The following is a 15,639-nucleotide window of genomic DNA, read 5'->3' as shown; positions in this document are numbered from 1 at the left end:
GAAACAACGCAGAGATATGCGAATTGCCAGCTTCTAGCAGTCCCGCCATCAGGCGTTGTGTGACCGTGTGGATCGTTTGCTCCGCCACTTCGTTCGCTTACAACTGAGTTACGGCGCTCCTTACATAGCGACTGCTAGAATACATTGGATACTGCCGGACATACAGACCCGAAGTAACTTTTTTACTCTGCATTCATGGCGTCCCAGCTTCGAAGAGTGAAAAGGATTTTTACTGCAGCGTGGACACTACAGTTTACTCCTTTTCACAGAGACGCCTTCTCAGCGCAAAATCAATGAAAACCAAGCCTGTTTTTCCGAAAGGGCGCATCGGGGATTCCACATGCGTTTAGATTAGAGGGTACTTGTGGCTTTGCTGACAAATGCCAGAGCTGAGAACGTGCTTCCGAATCCTTACCCAGACGCTTTACTCCGAAAACGAAGAAAATATCAGCTAGCGGGCAGCCTTTGCCTGAATGGCCGTGGTGGCAAAAAGCTCACTAGCTGATATGCTGCAAACGATACAAACGCAGCTATCCTTTCCCAGAGCGCCCTAACATAACGCCGCAACAACGCGTTCACGTTACGGTTTGACATGTCGAAATCATTCAAACAACTCCGGGGCGAACCAAGCCAGCTTGGGACAAAAGTCTTTTGTCTAAAGGTAAAGCACTACTGTCAATGGTCACCATGACCCGTCATTTATACCGGTAAGGGTAACATTTTACGACTTAAACAACAGACATACCTTTCGCTTCTGACGAATTCTATCTTGCCTTTGGACCGCGAAACGCTTTCTTGCATAGGCTACCACTTGCTCCATGTCCTTACTAGGTTCAAGCCGGCGTGACCCGCGTCTATTTCTATTTTGATCGTCCGGAAATGTTATAGCATAGGCCCGCTCGTAATGACCTTCTCAAAACAAGAAATGCTTTCTAATGGGGCGGAACCCATCAAACGGGATTTTTTCTTTTGACAAATTGAGTAACGGTTTTGGCGTTAAGACGTCTACCACGGCAACTTTTTCTGGATCGAGACAAATCACTTCTTGTCAGAGCGTATAAACGAGGAATACAATGCCTTAAGGTGTAGACCTGGGGCACTAAAGCGGAACTTTCTGGAGGGAGTGTAAATGTTTCTCGGCCCCCAAAGAGAATAAGATAGTCTCATTGAAATGAAGTGATGCTATCTGATACCATACCGAAGTTCATCAGCTCTGGAACGTTGCGGAGCATTTGCTAACCCGCAAGGTATACGTTTTATTCCTTATAGATCGTTTGGTTCACAACACGGGGTTTTCTGCTTTTCGAGTTCCATGGGAATCTGCCAATAACTACTTGTCATGTATAAGGTGGACAACACCTGGCCCCTCCTACACGTCCAAGGCATCATGGATCCATGGCAATAAAAAAACCGATTTTCTTCATCAGAACGACAGAAGAAACCCACGAGTTGGAGGAGGGTTTAATCGTCTAACATCTGTTGTTTTTTTCTTTACAGTGCGTCGACGCGACTCATCGCGGCAATGTGTACAAGGAAAGGTGACTGACGAGATACTCTACAGGCAGCTTACGCAGTTTTTCAAATATGTGCCCAAATTCATCACCCTGCTTCGCCAGGTCCCTTACGGTCAGATTCGTCGAAACATCCGAGCTGACATGAGATGCAGCCTAACCTTGATAAAGGCCCTCGACGTCAGCTCCCATCTTTAACCATTTGAAAACTCTTCCGAGCAGCTTATCTCCTCTGAGCGTTTGTGTAACTTTTCCGTCCTCGACCCTTCTATCACACTATGCTAAAGTCGAGCCATGTAGATTCGGCTTTATGCGTCTGTTTCTACCTGCGGTTTGTAGCTATGAATGTCGTGTCGTTTAACCACTTGGCAGTACGATTGCTGTTAGAGGCCAAGACTTTAACCCTTCCGATTTGACGTAGACTTTCTACAAGGCGGAAGATTAGATCGTCCATATGTCCTTGAATTGTGTCGTAACTAGCAAAAATTGAAACAGTGACGTTGAGTCTGGGTATTGTATATACATCGCTTATTGAGATTAAAAATACACTTAATAGGATAATATATATTTCTGGCGGCATATATATATATATATATATATACATATATATATATATATATATATATATATCACCTGTTTCTTTGGCCTAAAAAATCGACTAGATTTTTTAAAGAAGTCTTAGAAGCTTTGGTATCAAGCTATAGTCTAGACTCTTTTAATATTTATACCAAGTTCTGTTCTATTGCTTTAGACATGTCGGTGTTTGTTTCGATGTGCATCTTTCACTATGTATCATTCAAACACACACATTTTCAGCAAAGACGATATACATTACAAACTTAGAATAACTTTAATCTTATTCTCGATCAATCACGACTTTACTCTATTTTCGATTTACATGAGCCCCATGCATCCACCGGAAGGCCTAGTAGGCACCTGTTCGAAGCTATCTATAACATTAATTTTTTTGAAAGCTCTGAAATGCCGGATTTATAATACAGTACAAGATTATCGGATCTGTGATTCGTGGCATGGGTACAAACGATGTAGAAAAGTATAAATAACTCGAGTTTCTCATTTGTCGCACCAAGGTATCGCATAAGAGCACCGGAACATTGCCCGACCACAAGGCCACCGACTAGAGTCACATCGAAACGTTTGCAACAATTTTTAAATTAGGTCGTAGAATGTATTGGTTTTCGTCAAGTAGATCATACAAAGCTTGTGTAAACATACCTCCATAACGATTCTAGAAAAAACAGAAATTCAGTTTTTTGGGACTAGTTAGAATGCTTGGTTTCCTAACAGGGCCATCAAGAAGTATTAGAATATCTGTAATAGTGTCCCTAGCACTCGGTACTTATACACAACGATTCAACTGACTTATGATAGCTTGCATCGTCTGCTCGCTCGTTCCCGATGGTTTGGCGTATCTAGAGTGAACTCAAGACCATCGGGCTAGGGAAGAGGTTTTTTTAGGGTTTTAGGAATTGCAGAAGCACTTCCCATAGGGTATAAACGTCACCTCTCGCAGTGCGATGTTTGGTTAATTGGTGATGATTTAGGTCGGTAGAGACTGCAGCCAGATGAATAATTTCTGCCCAACCAATAACGACGGACAGACTTAAGAAGTGTGCGGCAACTTTCTAACAAACAATAGTTAGCTTGCACGAACTTCAATGTTACGCTCTGTGGCGACTGCCCTTCTACGTTCCGAGTTTTACGTCCGCTATCGGCGTTAGGTGTTCGAACAGACGGCTGACTGCTGAAGTCTGTCTGTTCGATTCTAGATCAAACCGTGTGTCTGAGCTTGGCAAGTTGCCCCTAGCTGGCTGTTACCAATCAAAGGACTTCACTTGCGTGCCCTTGTTTGGAATAGTTGTGATACAACTATTGTAAATCAGCCTAAAGCAATAATGAGAAACGCGGTACATCACTGAATGAAGCAGACAATAAAGAAATATTTATGAGATTAGCACCGGCCGACTCGCCTTATGGTATGATAGTAAATACAAACCTGAGACAGTGCTAAGGGCTTACTATAGTGGCCATTGACCATTAGTCACTTACTACAAAAACGTTACGCCAAGCAAATAAATAAAATTTGTAGACAATGAAGCCATACGCTAATGGACTGCCTACCTTCCAAAACACCTTCCAAATCAGACTTGCTTATCAGACCGATGGCTTGATAGAGCAATTCCGGATTTTGATAAACCTCATAATTTTAGGTAGATACATTGTCGAGATAGAATGATGTACAAGGTTCGTAACTTACCTAAACTGTGTTGGGTTGTTGAAGCCACCATGGAACGAGCCTTTCATCTCGCCATATTCTATTATGCTCGCATAATATCTTGCCTGTTTCAGCTACTGTCCTCGTATATCAAAGAGCAAAAAATAACTTTTTTGTAGGACCCGTTTGAACGTTCTTCTAGGTTCAGGATATGTAGTTCAATATTCGCCGGTAAAATCGTGCTTTAGGCGTTACACCAACCCAAAAATGGTGATTACTATTTTCTAACTGTATTCAAAGCAGGTACCTTCCTTCCAAAAATTAACCTATATTTCACTAGTATAAAATCATTATAACCTCCATAGGTAAGTTTCGCCTTTGCTGACGTGTATCGACTTTTTCTATTTGAATAATAAATTTGTTTAATTAATCGTTTATTGAATATAAATGTGATTTATTAATGAAGCCCATATATGTAACTTTGTCCGTTACTAAAATTTTAATTGTCACTCTAACTAGCGGCACAACAAAACAAAAATAAATAGTCTATACTGAAGTTTTAGTTATGAAAAAACGTATGCCCGTCGATTGTTTTAAGATTTATAAAATCGTCCTTAAATTTATAATCTAAGTAGACTATTACCGTGCTTTGAATAGTTTATAAGACCACATACATCTAGAAGTAATATTTGATGACTGAAAATAATGTCAGTTAAAGTAGCACCTATAATTTGCACCGAACCCAACATCAGCTTTGCATAGTACCTAGCAATCATACATTTCTGGTCTAACAACTAGTAACCACTGTAAAAAAAAAACAACACTATGCATTTTATACACAACTAGATGGAAAAAACATGCAGACCTGAGCATCAGAGTGATAGCAGCTCAAATCAAAATATTGAAATGGCCTAAGTAAGCGCTATAAAGATGCATTAGAAATATATCTACATTTGACTTTGCCCCTCGTTGTTTTTCTTATTAATTTAAAAGCATTGTTCTATGTTCTCTAATGAAAGATAATCTGTAGTCGCTATTTGGAGACTTTTGTCAAGGGCCTGCTTTTTCGAACGTGCAGTTGAAATAGTATGAGAGGCAAAAGCGATAGATGAAATGAGAGGCTGGACCGTAGAAGGTTGATTATTGAATTTTTAAAATTTGCATTTTTAGATGTCGGACTGTGTGTTTTTACGTTGATGTACAGCTACGACGAACAAATCAGAGCTATAATCAAGCGACGCTAAGTGCCGTCATGTAATCGATGGACGCGACCTAAATGTGCGAAAATTATTGTCAGTGTTTTAAAAAAAAAATAGAAGTTCAAAAGTATAACGGATGGTTATTGTGGAAGCGCGCGAGGAAGCATTGTCTCACCTACCTAATTCACAATTTGATTGTGCTGCATTGAAAAAGTGAAAAATGTTTGTGTTCCTATACTAAAGAAGTGTTTAGTCTACGAGACTAAAAAGTACCGTATTGCAATCATTAGCCTTACTAAGTTTTACAGTATTTATATCATTAAATAAGTTACATACCGCATCTATAGAAAAGTGATATTTGCTAAGTTGTTCCTCATAACATTAGTCCCTTGAAAGCCTGTGATCAATAAGGCGAAATGCCACTTTTTTAAGGGAGCACCTTGACGTCGACTTAAGCGATCATAAATACAGGTGAGCCTTCCAGTTTGGCTAGACGGCGTGGTCATTCGAATTCATTTTAGACGACTTCGTTGCATCGTCTTACTTCTTAAGACCTGCTCCGATAACCTAGAGGGAAGGGCAAGTACAAAAGCGTAGAAACATTGCGTAGATTAGACTTGGGTCAACTGATTCGTTCTCGAAAACAAACGACCAAGATGCAAAGGGACATTTCTGTCTGACGTTGCCAAATAACGTTGACACTAACGACTTCCAGACTCCTAGCGGGTATAGACTAGGAACTGCTACGTGTGAAAGGTTGTGTCATTTCTCTCGCAAAGTACTCTACGCGAAGTTGGCTGGCCTGACCCAAGGACAGGACGACAGGTGATTCTTACAGAAACGTTGGAGGTATCTGATCTACAGCGAGGCGATCGACAACGACCTGATGGCCTTATTAGCAGCGACCGACAACGAAACATGCTCCTAAAATTGGCTATAACAGGTGAATTTACTTTTGAAATGGGCTACGGGGGGGGGGGGGGGATTGTGGCAAATAGCGTGAAACGCGTAAGCCTTAGTGATATGCCCCTTTAATTCTAGACAGCTTAGTTCCACCTTGAATCGTGGGAAATTTAAGCGAAAACCGTCTTCAATTTGACTTTGCAGTTAAGTGAACTGACCTTTTTAGCTGACTAAAAAGCCACAATCAGCAGCTTGTCCGAGACAACCTATGACCATATAATTATAATATAAAGAAAAGATGCGTGCCAGAAATGGTGATAATAATCATCTTTTCATAGGCAGCTAATATATAAATAATGGTGATGCTTATGCACCATATATCGATAAATGTAAATCACTATGGAAAAATATTGATATTTTTATTGTTATATTCGTAACAGGAGTTTGTTGTGATTTAAGATACATTATAACAAATTCTAGTCAAATTGTTAATAAAAATACCGGCAATGAAGAATATAAGCATCCTAATAACAGGTTCAGCGTTGAAAGAGTGGACTCAATGACGGGTCACTGTGAATATTGTATATTAAGTGCATATAGTTAGCATGAGGGTAACGAAAATTACCTTACAATCGTCACATATGTAACGTTTTTAGAGCGTGTGATTTACTCTCTACAGACTGGTTCTGTAAATCATCTTTACTACCATTATTAAAGGAAACGGTTTGCGAACTTTTTACTTAACTAAAAATTCTATCACAAATCATCAACGACTTAACTAGTTGCTTTAAATAAGTTGGGTTTTTTTATTTGTAGAACTTGCTACATACATCTAAATAGTATATGTACCAAGCAGCTGGCTTTTATTATGAAAAATAGCATCAAAATGAACTTCAAGCAAGTGAAAATAATGGCGTGTAGCCCAAAAAAACTGTCCACTTTTGCCCTAACTTGAATTTCATACGTTTTCAGAAAACTATTCGTAACTAAACAGCAGCCGCCGGCATATAAAAGAACGTCAGTCGAACTGAATCTATCGTTTTTATAGTAACTTGCCATGTAATAGGGCCTGTATGTGCAGGGCTTGTGAAAAGGCACACAGTCAGCAAAATGTGATACATTTATATTAATGTCAAAGTTAGACAATCAATGATTACCTAATACATGCAAGCAGGGGCAAAATGGTTTGTGCACAGAAGTACTTAACCCTATGTTAACCCTATTTTTGATTAAGCAGTAGAAGACTATTTTCATTTAAGAGTACGTTGAATTATATTTTTCTTCATTCCAATGCCTAAAGGCGGAGGCGAATTCATGAATTATACTTGCAGTGATCTAAACGACCATTATTAGCATATATTTTGCCACCACTAAATTAATATTAGAAAATATCCTTCGGGGAAATTCTAAAGCTTCAAGTTCTTTTTTTAAGAAATAAGGGATCTTATCATAACCGAGACGGCAAAGTCAACACCCACAATATATTTAGTTATCTACAAAATATGAGTTGTGCTTTTATTTTAGTATGTATACTGCTGTATGTATGGGCAAACGTTCTTTTTTAATTTTTAGTTCGAAATGACAAACGTAGGAAAATAGTTTGTATACTTGCGTGCAGAAACAAGCCTAATTCCTCGGATGCAAATCAAAGTAAGCACTTAAAGTGCAACCCTACTGTTTGAAGGACCATCAGCTTTCACAATTGCTCTTGACCTAACTTAAGCCTAAAGGGTTTTCTTCAATAGCTCACCTTGAAAAATTGGCCACTTAAAACAAACGCTAAAAGCTGACGCATCCTATATCGAGGATAATTCGTTAAGATAGTGATATTTTACATCGATTTCAATAAAAATGGGTTGTGACGGAACCAACAAGACCACGATACACCGAAGAAAATCGAAAGTACTGTGCGTCTTTTCTTTCTTTAAAACTTGATTAGGATTTAGCTATTAACTACAATAAGCTAGTTAATGATTGTAACATGAAAAAGTTTTAACGCGGTGGGTACTTTGCGACCTGTTAAAAGCAAGCCAACAGCGATGACAGCAATAGAGAATAATGAAGAGACAGCGCTGTACTTCTAGATAAAGATCTGCATAGAAATAACGTTGCTTAGAAGAATAAAGTGCGATAGCTCCATATAGATTATCTGTTCAATCTATTCTGTTTAGCAAACGTAAACAGACAAGATCTGGAATCGTCACATACACAATTACTTAGTTAAGTAATTTTTTAAGTAAGTTTAGTAAAATGGACCTGTGTACTATGTGCAGTGTACGCTATTGTTCTATATTAAATATTTAGTATAAAATTAGTTCATTTTCATTTCAATCGTCTCTGTTTGTGGTTAGGCAAGTTCAAACTTTGTATATGTATTGCCAAGGTCAACTTGTAAGGCTTGTTCATCCTTGACGCGGAGAAATAAAGGACGGATGGAAAAGCCATCATTCGAGTGGTGGATCCAAATAATAACAATCCGAGTTTTTAGATCAGATCAAAGCTAAGGCAAACAAGTTCCAGTTTAATCGGAATTTTGATGGTTTGAACATAAACGTAACAACACACAGGTTTACCTATATGTGTCACAATGGCATTAGCAACAAAAAATGAAAATAATATCAAATGACGTATTAACGAATAATAATAAACTTTCTGCGCTGATACTAATCGAATTTTATGAAATGTTATTCAGCATGATAGGTCGTTAGCGCTGTTACTACGCCCAGACGTCTCAAACCGCCCGGCAACAAAGGCTATAAGCATTGCATGTTCTTTATCGTACACTAACACGTATAAGCCTAGTAGGAGTATATTAGGTATTAAGAATTTCCACTGGCATATCTCAGTTAATCACGTTCCAGTTCTGCCTTCAGATATGTCTCTGCTAAATCAATACCGGTCGGTATACCACCGTCTCTACAGCATTCAAAATGGCTCTCGCACTCAGTCGTAGAAACACTCGTTTTTCTTGGACTTCTTCAACCGCTGCAAAGCTCTTGCCTTTCCGGTGTTTCTTTAGCTTTGAAGAGAGAAAAAAATATATGAGACAATAGATGAATACAGGGCGTAAAGCTTTTCCATGAAAAAAAATTAATTTAAAGGGTCACGTGTGAGCCAGTGTATTGTTATTGTAATATCGAATGCACCATTGTTCACTCTTGTATCAAATACACACTTGTAACGATGCTCTGAAGCAACTTCGGCTCCTTTTGGAGTTCGTTAAGGTTTTCTTGGGCAAAGGTCAGACTCTTCTGAACCTTATGCCCTTCAAAATAATCTTCAGAGTTATATGACATGAGTCACGTGAAATGTCCACCTCGTCTGCAGGATTTAGAGGTCCTCCAATATAAGCTGCATAGTCGCACGGTTATATTACCCAGAACGAGGGTTGCCTTCAGAAGGTCGCGAGATCATTGGTCGGCATTTACTCATAGATAGCCTGGTCACTAAAAGCCTGATTTCGTCTTTAACGTGGAGGGCCATACTCTTTTGATACTCTATTTTCATTTGCCGGCAAGTGAAAGTCGTTCGTTTCAGAATGCTCATAAAGTATAAAGCACACGTTCGAGTGCTCTGAAATTTGGTTTACGCATACTATGGATCCTCACAATTCCTGTCATCGGTTAGCCATTATCTAAAAGAGTCGGGCGTTCTATCAATACGGTTCCTGACCAATGATCTCTACGTGTGGAATAGCCCGAGTACGTGAGTCACCGACAAGAATGTATGTTCTGTAATCTGACAATGTATTTGACTCAATGCTTAGTATGGCCGATTATTAATCATTTGTCGTAATAGGAATATAAATAGAGGCAGGGTGATGTGCGTCATGTCTGTCATGATGACAATTTCGAATTTTCCGAGTGGCGTACCCGTTCGTAATTATTGACGGCATAGGGAATGGGCTTGAAAAACTGCCAATCTTTTGAAGTAATTCGGGTCATGTTGTAAACATAAACGTTTCGTTTATTCTAGCCACGCATGTCGTCGTTTGTCTGTGGTGTTTGATACGTTAAGAAAATCAATTCAGCTACACAAATTGAAGAACAAAGCGTCCTGATGCTCAGACAAAATGAAACAGAATACTAGGCAAATAGGAATAATTTGTCCTTGAGATGTGGTGGTTTGTAGCTTGCTATTAAATCATCTAGTTATATAGGAGTTGGAAGGACAGATGAAAATGAACAGGTGTTCCAAACGGTGCCTTCAATGAATTGTGTGATGAACGAGTTTCGATACGTCAGTTGCTTTAATTTTAGATCTGATCATCTACTTATTGGAAGTATATATTTATTTGTGTATACTTGTGTTATATACAGTTGTGTATACTGAAATAAAATGTATCTTTAGTATCATTTCATTAACTCAGTCTATATTTGAATAATGCCTCTCGATTATATGTTTCATCCACAAAGTGGTGGTGTCGTCGTGATGATAGCGATCACAGACCCGCCGAATAATGTGATAACACATTCTAAAAGTGTGCGACCCACCAGTCGGATTATGGTCTATTCATACCCAATATACGGAAAGCAAAACATAGTAACTGTGAAAAAAAAAAAAGCAAGCTTCTTTGTTTTTCTTTATAGCTTAGCCATTGAATCGAATTCGAACTCCGCTGTAGTGGAAGTGTTGCGTCGAAGCATACTCCGATATGTGCTCTGCTCTGCTGCTTTAACTCTATAAAAAAAAAAAAAAAAAAAATAGGAGTCTGCTTGAACGATCAGATTATTTTTTGAAATTAACGTTTTATATTGTTTGATTAAATTCCATGGGGGTAATTTTGTCATATAGTTTTTCTTTTTTACGCTCACAAATGAACTTATCGTTGGAATGTTTGAGTTGAATCTGCTACTATGCCGACACCGTCGCAAGGTAATAAAAAAAAGTCGGTACGATAAAAGTACGGTTACCTAACGAGTTCCGACAAAAAATAACTTATCTGGAATGTTTCCAAGTTTAAAAGACAAGTTGAGTGATTGCCAATAGGGAAAACGAATAAATGCATTGTATATTAATACTTATTGTCCACAGGTCTACAAGAAACTGCGTCTTTTGGCAATATAATAAGGAGTACTAAGCAGCGGTCGAGTCATATCTTACAGCTTACAGAATCATACAGCTTAGAGAATGAAGTGGCCCTTCATTTTTTCGACACTTTAAAAACTACTTGAAGCATTTAATGTTTCTGAGCAAAATTATACGCTGGACTCTCAATGGTTTGATGCGTTGTTGTTTCTTAACACCAACATTCAGGCGAAATCTGACAGGATTAAAATTTAAAAACACATGAATTTTTAGAATTGTGACTGAACCGCTCTATGTTGTTTTTTATATTTTGCAGGTTATGAATCCATGTTAGAATGCGATAATCAACGCATCGCCATTAATACCTTACGAACCAACCCTATAATTGCGAGAAATCTTATAAAGGTGACCGTGTTCGAAGACGCAGCCAGCGAAACTACAAGGCAACGTCAATAGAAGTAATAAAAATCCTACTATGTATATTAATATATATGATAATAATCAGTTTGGTCCGCAGTCGATTTATACGCTTCCATGACTTGGGTTGTCGTGGGGCAAGGGTGTAAGCGCAATTGCATGTACCGAAAGAAGGGCACACCGTAATATGTTAATGTCTGCACTCACCTAAAAATGGGCCAACGATTGAAAGGCACACGTATTCTTGACACATTTACTCAACTTAGTGTATGTTTTTTTGTGCTACATCACTGGTATCATGTTGTTTGTCGACGAAATCCCAAACAACTATTAATCAGCTCGGCTATACATAGCGTACTCGAATCGATAATTTGATGTTTGTAGTGATTACTTTAACGTACAATGGCTATCTTTAAGTTAGTGAGTAAGTAAGTGAGAATTACCGTTTTGTAGTTCGCTAGTTGTGGTGAGTCTTCCTACTATATAATTCAAATGATTATCATAAATGTCTGTAGTTAATGTACCTAAAATGTGCATTTTACGCTTATTTTCTGACTCATTTTGTATATCAGAAAGCTATTCAATTTCTTTGTTTTGACTGTGGATCCGTCTATCGATTTGTACGAGGATAAGCGAATCGGCCTAGATGAGTACGGTGAATCTGCGTCAGTTGATGGGTAAGTGTGCATTCAAACAAGTTGGAATCGTCTAGTCGTGGACCTGAGCGAGATGGAGACACGCTGCAGATGTAAAAGATAAAAGGTTACAGCTAACAGTCTTTGTTGGAGGGAGGCACAAATCCTGACCGGAGACGATAGTCACAGTAAATCAGAGTTAGTGTTATTCGTGCGATACAACTGATTCGACTGTGGCCATATGGCATGCTGAAAATTTAGCTATACACGTCTGCTTAAAGTTCGCGTATCAATCGCAGTCGATCGGCCTGTCGTGCGCAGGCGCTGCTGTGCGTGTTCATGGACAAAGCGTGTGAGCTCTAGGTAGATGTGTGTTGCCTGGACGATTAAATTACCAAACTCGATCAAAGAAGCAGTTTGGTTGAATGCCACGATAAAGCATTGAGAATTGCCGAGCAAAAAAAGTAAAAACGATTGAAAAAAAAAACTGTACAATAGTTCAGTGTATATCCTAAGCTGCCGCCCGAATATTTCAAACCGTTGAGATTTATATGAAGTTGATTGTTAGCGGCCATGCTGCCGTTGGATAGTTATAATATTGTGTAGGCCTGGCACTTTGAACAGTCACTTCGATGCCGATCGGCGTTAGGTTTGCTTAACTAATCAGTACTCTACATTATATCGTATTGGGGAAGAATTGAATACGTATGGACGTGTATGGTCGAACACGAAAGCAAACGGGGTAATCGTCTGAAGAACACTTTCACATGTGGCCAGCAGGCTGTGATGTGTGTTGCGGATTAATCAGGTGCTGAAGTTTTTGAGCCATGATGAATGGCCGCCTAGATATTGCCCGAATACCTAGAAGCCTTCGATTCGATATTGGATTTACGAAATGCATCGAATTTTGATAATAGCCCACAAGGAATACACTATGAGACCTTTGTTCCTAGATACGCGTTTGGCGACCATATATATATATATATATATATTAGAAAGGTTCAAGGAGTGCTGAAAAATCGGTTCGCCAGGTTCTTCGTCAGCGCTAACAAATCGAGTGTAAAGTCGGTAGATTGCGGCTGAGGTAACATCTCAAGCCAGTTCCATTGGTTTCAATACACTCTAACTACTTGTTAGAGTTTGTCGGAACATGAATAGTATATTGAACATTGATAGTGTTGCTAAAATCATTTGCCGATCGCCAGTTAAAAGCTGAATGGCCTTTGGCTAATGCTTTGTTTAGGCTAAGGCGGTTTTGGAAAATTCTCGGTTGATCGCTCGTCGTTATACACAAAATAGTTATAACAGGCAATTAGTTTGATCACACAGATTAGAAAACATCGTAACAATCATACTGTATGGTTTCTATAATCACTTATCTATATCACTTAAGCTAGCGGCTTGAAAGGCACAATTAATAATCGGCTAGCATTTTATGCCTTTAGGTGTTTCTACGTCCTAATTTGCGTCATAGCTTATTTTGATAGCGGCCCAGGCGCTTCTGTTTCATCGCCACATCTGAATTTCCCTCGAGTTATCATTATGATCGTATTTAAAAATGTGAAATGTGCAAAAACTATACAAGCGATGCTCGAGGAGTGGCCAAGTTTATCTTATCTTTATCGCCCCCAGATGGTATACTTTCGTAACGTGAGTCACTTGAAACAGTTCAGTAACCAATCCTTTAACATACCTCACAGCTTGCCAATCTCATACTACTCAATAGGTTTTTAGCGAAGCGATCACCGTAGGAAAATTTCGGTCCTGCGAAGGAATACGTTATCTTTATAATACGGTTTCGCACGAATCTTAAAGTTGGTGAAGGCAATCAATAATAAGAAATATTTTTGACTGCTTTCTTTGAAATACAAGCTGACTGTAATGATAATGCAACGTACATTTCATAATTTGTAAAAGACAATTCTGTGCACTTTGGCTTAGACCAGACACGTGAAGAATCGTCGCTCTGTAATAATAATTATAACGTTGCGGCTCTAGTACTTCTAAGTCTTCGACAGAACTTAAGGCGTTAACCCCATGTGTCTTTCAACTTTGAGGTTTAACCGTCCAAACAACATTAATTTCAACAAAAATCTATCTACCACTATACATTCAGTAAATGTGTGCGTGCCTAGTGTTAGTTTATCTGATCAAAATTTTTATGTTGAGATAGGCTATCTAAGTTTGCGGTCAGTTTCGGTGACTGTATATTTTTTTTGTGCAGATCAAGCAATTTATTCTTCATCCATCAAACATTCTTGTTAGGATTTATGTCAAAAGGTGATTTACAAGCATATAGAAAACCAAATAATTATTGCTGGGTATTGGAAATGCTTAAAACTCGGAAAGTGTATCAGTACAACAATTATGGATCAGTCGCAATGAAAAATGACTACGAGCAACGCTGTATTATAGCTTCAGAAACGTTTTAGCGCAGAAACAAAGGTACCCTTTCGCAACATGACCTAATAAACCTGCACGTCTGCTAGAGTTTATACTATGTAAGTATAAAATCGCGCCAGACCAAACCAGTAAACTTTACAATAACTTATTGTTTGGGTTTATACTACAGTATTTTTAGTCGAGTTAAATAGCACGCTATATGCACTAAGGTCAAGCGCACCAATAGGATTACACAGAAAAAAAGGTCAGCAAGGTTATTGAGAGAGTTTATTTATTCAAAATGTTTGTATCAGCTTCTTAAATCATAACTGCAACAGAATTTTCTTGTTGAACGTAAAGCGTTTTAAGTTTTTACGTTTAATGCTGATCTTAAGCACTGCTTACGATGGCTGGGTTCGAAATGAAGTGTGCCAACACCAGATTCTGCTCGTTAATATTAAAACAGGGCAAGAATTAACTGAAGCAAGGTAGCACCATTACACTCCAGCAGGAAAATCGGATATATGAAAAATGACCAACTGGCCATTTGAAAAAGGATAAATGCAAAAGTTAACTGGTCGTGTGGGTCGTCGAGTAATACGTTTTAGGCTTGACGTGACGATGTCATTATGTCCGTTAACTCAACGATAAAGAGATGCACATGGCAAAACCTCATGCGCTGAATAATCGAATCATTGTGGTTTTCACTGAAGTCGGGATAGAATATAGCTATTTAACGGTCCCAATGGTACCACTTAAGAATTTGAGGTTTTATCGCACGAGCTAAGTAAGAACGGAGTGGCTGAAAGCTTTCTTAACGCAGCTGGACTGATCATGAAATTTTTACCCTCCTCCTGATACGGAGGTTACTACTGAACGTAGTTCAATAATTCTTTTCTTACTTATCAGGCATATATGTATAGGTTAATTCCGCTGTAACGCTACCGGCCTAGCAGGCTATCTTTATAGATGATGGTTAGGAAACTTATGGGAATAGCTGTCTTCTTAATTTACGCTAATCTTCTTTTCGTACCGGACATCTAAGCTCTAATGTCAGTTCAGGCATCTGCCTTTCTTTAACCCAAAGTGTCTTGACAAAGGCGCACGAATTTTGCAGGTTTGTTAGATATATTGCTCGGCAACGTGCTGGTATCATCACAGCGGCAGCAGCATAAAGCAAACGCATCTTCTTTATGATTCATACGCCATCAGGTCTAATTAACACAGAGCTTGTCACTAAAATTTCACTGGGAACATTATTCCATCAAACAGCATTGCGGGACGGAAGGATTTCTGCTGAAGTCCTTCGCATTATAGCGTACAGCATT

Source organism: Varroa destructor, unplaced genomic scaffold (genome assembly GCF_002443255.2).
Source record: "Varroa destructor unplaced genomic scaffold, Vdes_3.0 BEIS01000005.1, whole genome shotgun sequence".
Lineage (NCBI taxonomy): Eukaryota > Metazoa > Arthropoda > Arachnida > Mesostigmata > Varroidae > Varroa > Varroa destructor.
The sequence above is the reverse complement of the archived record's forward strand: the minus strand, read 5'-3'. Positions refer to the sequence as shown.